The sequence below is a fragment of the Carassius gibelio genome, chromosome A15 (genome assembly GCF_023724105.1).
Source record: "Carassius gibelio isolate Cgi1373 ecotype wild population from Czech Republic chromosome A15, carGib1.2-hapl.c, whole genome shotgun sequence".
NCBI lineage: Eukaryota > Metazoa > Chordata > Actinopteri > Cypriniformes > Cyprinidae > Carassius > Carassius gibelio.
Genome location: NC_068385.1, coordinates 21,651,694 through 21,656,682, shown reverse-complemented (window position 1 = coordinate 21,656,682; position 4,989 = coordinate 21,651,694). Strand labels below are relative to the sequence as shown.

The 4,989-nt window shown below is 35.1% G+C and overlaps 1 long non-coding RNA gene across 4 annotated transcripts; it reads right to left on the bottom strand.

The window, feature by feature from the left end:
* Positions 1-1,846: 1,846 nt before the first annotated feature.
* Positions 1,847-4,381, bottom strand: LOC128029415 (uncharacterized). 4 transcript variants are annotated; one of them, XR_008187379.1, is made up of 8 exons: positions 4,235-4,381; positions 4,030-4,073; positions 3,276-3,327; positions 3,089-3,193; positions 2,812-2,848; positions 2,386-2,479; positions 2,241-2,297; positions 1,847-1,912 (listed from the first exon to the last, which is right to left on the bottom strand). It is a non-coding gene; the product is annotated as an uncharacterized LOC128029415 (long non-coding RNA). The 4 variants fall into 4 exon arrangements; XR_008187378.1 differs by having other exon boundaries at positions 2,812-3,193; XR_008187377.1 differs by lacking the exon at positions 2,812-2,848.
* Positions 4,382-4,989: the final 608 nt, after the last annotated feature.

The window sequence follows — 4,989 nt, the reverse complement described above, 5'->3', positions numbered from 1 at the left end:
CCCTTAATACGCACTTCAGCAGAGCCCGCACTGGGGCGATATCAGCAGCAGCCTTCTACCTACTGTATTTTCTGGACTATAAGTCACACTTTTTTTCATAGTTTGACTGGTCCTTCGACTTTTAGTCTGGTGCGACTTATCAAAATTAATTTGACATGAACCAAGAGAAATGAACCAAGAGAAAACATTACCGTCTACAGCCTTGAGAGGGCGCTCAGTGCTTCTGTACTCTACACTGAAATCATAGAGTGCCCTCTCGTGGCCGTAGACGGTAATATTTTCTCTTGGTTCTAAATACATGCAACTTATAGTCCAGTGCGACTTATATATGTTTTTTTCCTCGTCATGACGTATTTTTGGACTGGTGCGACTTATACTCAGGTGCGACTTATAGTCCGAAAAATACGGTAAGTCAACACAGCATTATGTCACGAAAGTCCAGAATCAGAGAAATACTGCAAAGGTTTAGGGTGCCATTTGGGTCAGGGCCCTTGAGAACGTGCTCAGGAGGACGCGATTAGGAGAGTTCGAACAGTTTGCACATTGCGTGAATCAGAGGTAAAAAAAAAAAAATATATAATAATAACTGTTTGTCTTTACACATCAATAATTCATCACGAGTCGCAGGATTTAATTTGGTTTTGTTTGTGTATGTTTTTTTTTTATTGTATGTTTTAGCAATTATTCCCATTCACATCAATTATAAGAGTGACTGACTGCAGCGGTTTGTGTTAAAAATCTCTGTTTGTGTTCTACTGAAGAAACAATGTCACCTACATCTTGGATGCCCTGGGGGTAAGCAGATAAACATCACATTTATTTTTTGGGTGAACGATCCATTTAATAGCTGAATCTTCACCATTTTCATGGAAGTGACGAACCAGGGAGGTAGATTCCCCCCCCCAAAAAACACAATATCTAAAATAGGAGAGGAAATACATCCACAAAGAAGCTAAAATCATCACAACAGTAGAGGGTAGTCACCAATGAAAGAAATCTAACAATAGTTTCTCACACTATGCTTATATAATTTCAAAAGACCAGGAATTATATAACCTCTATGGACCACTTTTTTATATTTATATATTTTACATTTATTCTAAAGAGAAACTCTGAGATTATAAAATATTTATTTTGTGCTTCATGGAAGAAAGAAAATCATACAGCTTTGAAAGAGCATAATTTTTCCATGAACTGTCTTGAGGCCAAAACTAAATCAAATTCTAAGTAAAATCATACACTGCTCTTAGAAAGAATTGCTCTTACCAGGTTTTACCAGGCTCCCGCAAGAATCACACTTAGGAATATCTTCAGAGAAAGTTTTAGCTGTTAGTCAAAAACATGAAATGTGAATAGTTTACTCATAATTTATTTCATTTAAAACTGAAAATTAAATTTCAGTACTGTACATCCAGTCCACGAAGTACTCCTTACAACAGAGCAAGCTCACACAATGAGAGGTGTGAAATGTACCATGAGCTTAGATCAGGTCTCCTTCCAGTCCTGCAACTCTCTCTAAAGTAAGTGACATGACATTCAGCCAAGTATGGTGACCCATATTCAGAATTCGTGCTCTGCATTGAACCCATCCGAAGTGCACACACACAGAGCAGTGAACACACACCCGGAGCAGTGGGCAGCAATTTATGCTGCGCAGCCCGGGGAGCTGTTGGGGGTTCAGTGCCTTGCTCAAGGGCACCTTGGGCACCCTTCGATTGTGAGTCCGACTCTCTAACCATTAGGCCACGACTTCCCAGTATTGCATAATATGAAATAATTATGTATACATACATATACAATAATTATTCATTTTCAATAACAGCATAAATAACAAACATATAATAACAGAGTAACAGCGAGTCAGTAGACCTTTGTCCTTCAGCATCTTCGTGAAATAGTGACATACTGTGGGCTAAAGAAACCGAAGAGCATACAAGAGTTAAACACAACAATATATTGGTCATTATTTGTTTTATTTTATTTTATTTTATTATTTTATGAATTACAGATGTTTTTTTATTTATTTAGGCATATTTATTAAAGAAACATACTTATTCCACACTGCTGTCAATGCCAAATCAGCTGTTAATTTCTGATGTTGCAGGATTGTTTTTTACTGATTTTTATGCCGAAATTAAACAATTCAAGTCAAAGGGACATGGAAAAGGCTTAGGTTTGATTTCATTCATAACATAATTTAATTGGTGAGCCATGTATGTCAGAAAAGATTCATAAATTACCGTAAACTGTCCTGGGTAGAGCTCTCTGGCCAGAGCACAAAAGGGCTCCGGATGTTTCTGAAAAGAGACAATGAAACATTTGGTTTGTGTCCTCTTAGATAACAAATAATGCAGCTGCAGCTCTTCTTCAGAAACACAAACAGACCTTGAAATAGTCGATCTGAAAGATGGCAGGTTGTACTTCTGCAAACTGGCATACAGACCAGTGCCAGGAGAGCGGAAGTCTGGGATTCCGGCAGCTTAATGTGAAAAATAATAATTAATTATTAGGTTAATTAATACTTTAACATAGAAGACAATAATTAAAAACTAATGCTATATAACAATAATAACAGTAGTCAGGATGCTATATATTGGGCAGCTGTGGCCTAATGGTAAGAGCGTAACCCAGAGGTTGCAGGTTCGAGTCTACCAGCAGGGAGCAGTGAATGTACAGCGCTCTCTTCCAGTCTCAATAACACGACTGAGGTGAGACTTTATACTTAAAGAGGCTTTGCCTGTAAGAAAAGATATGATCTATTTATGTGCTTAATTTTAGAAAACTGCTTTTTATGATAAGCAATTTACTTACATGTAGATATTCCAGCTCCAACCATACAGATAATGTTCTTGCCCGTTAAAACAGACAAACACATGTAATTTACTGAACAGTATCTCACTAGCTGAGTCAAAAATAACCTGCTCAGACAAAGGTGCAATATGTTCACCACAGTGTTTAGACAGGAAGCCAAGGTAAAAATGGCTTTTTTGCAGAAGACTGTACATACTGAATTGAATGTAGTAAAGTATTTTAACATTGAAAAAAGACACACTTCACTTTTAAAGTCTCATCGGAGAAGTTAACTCACATTTGCCACTCAGGATGTAGCGGGCGACCCCATCAAGAAAAGACTTTCTCTCCAGGACTCAGGCCTGTGTTCGTGTTCGTGAGAAGAGACTGTGTAAGAAATCCACTGAAAAGGAGCATATCTAACTTTAGTTAAGATCACATGATTTATTTAAATGTACTTTGAGGACAGATTATTTGACACATACTCTCAGTGTCTCCTGAAGCGTTGCCTTCATCACTGCTGTCATCAGACTCACTCTGCAGAAAAGCATATCAAAATAATATTGTTTTTATAATTATTATTGTTATTATTTTATGTAAAGACATAGATATGAACTGGTTACTTTCTATGCTGAACTTGGTGGATGTTTACTATATTTGCATATCTAGCATTTATATCTCATGTTCACATACTTATCTCCTATCTATGCATATGTTTTTCAGAAAAAAGATAAAATAAAAATACTGTTGAGGCAGGGAAAACATTAGAAAAGGTCAGGTCTAATATATTAGAACAGGTCTAATATATCAGCTGACATTTGACCTTTTTTAAATTATTGGCACAGGCTGAAGCTATTTTATTAAATAATTTATTATGCAGTTTTATTATTCTGTTATTTTAGCTGATAATGGTTTTACATAAAATATAATAATAATAATAGTAATAATAATAATAATAATAACAATAATGTATTATTACTCTAAGGTCTAATGGTAATGCCATGGTATTTTGATAAATACATAGAGAACTTAAAATAACCATGCCACTTCCAAGGTCCAACATAACAAAACAAAACATGGTATTAGCTTTGTACAAGTCCATATTACTATGGTACATGTCTATGGTAAGTCTAATGAACGTGTTGTTTGACGTGTCATGTGTGTCTGATGTTATGTACACATATTACTTATAGCCTCATGTTTATTTCTATATGTAAGTGTTACATTAACTTCATTTACCTCGAGATCTGGTGCGTCAGCCTCCTCTGCCCTTTAAGAAGCCTCTGCAGGACACAATAACACATCTCACTCATGTGAATGTCATAATATTAATAAAACAGTGGAAAAACTTCCAATACACAATTAGCTTTCTACTTTCTCTTTTGCTAATTGCTAACTGTGTCTGACAACACTCATATAAACAAAGACACAATCATAGTATTACCTTCAACATTTATCCGCTTTCAAATATTACTAAAATTCTAAAACACATTAAGTTAAGAGAAGATAGCACTGTTTTATTAAAGGGACAATAACTTGTGTTCGTCGCATATATTTCATTGGGTAGCTTAATATGTTGATAGGTGTAAACATTCTTGGACATGCAGTTACCTCGAGAGGGCGCAAGAGGCTCAGACAGAGAGCCGAATCCTCGAATCCTCCGCTGAGTCGCATTCAAATCTCAGGCCATATATATATATATATATATATATATATATATATATATATATATATATATATATATATATATATATATATATATATATACATGATAAAACATATTAAAATAATATTTATATTAGAGAGAGACAACTTCCGTGACTCTAATGCATGCCTGGCCGTTTTGGACGTTCCTGAAAATTGCGTTTATATACAATTCTATACTATTTCTATATGATATTTCTCTGCACCATGTAGATCAAATCAACCGGGTGGAAACACTGTTATATTTGTACAAAACATGTATTTTAATGCAATAGTGTCTGTGTCAATGTTTACATATTTGCATAAAGGAAAAACATTACCTTAAGTCAAATTTCTTCATCCACCTTAGAATTCCCACACTTAGAATAGAGAATATCCTCACACCTCCATAAACAGGATTAAAGGATTTATTCTGACTAATCGGATTTGAAACCGTTTTTGTCTTTTTTTCTCTGAAATAATGATCAAATGCAATGTATTTTACATAGTGAAAAC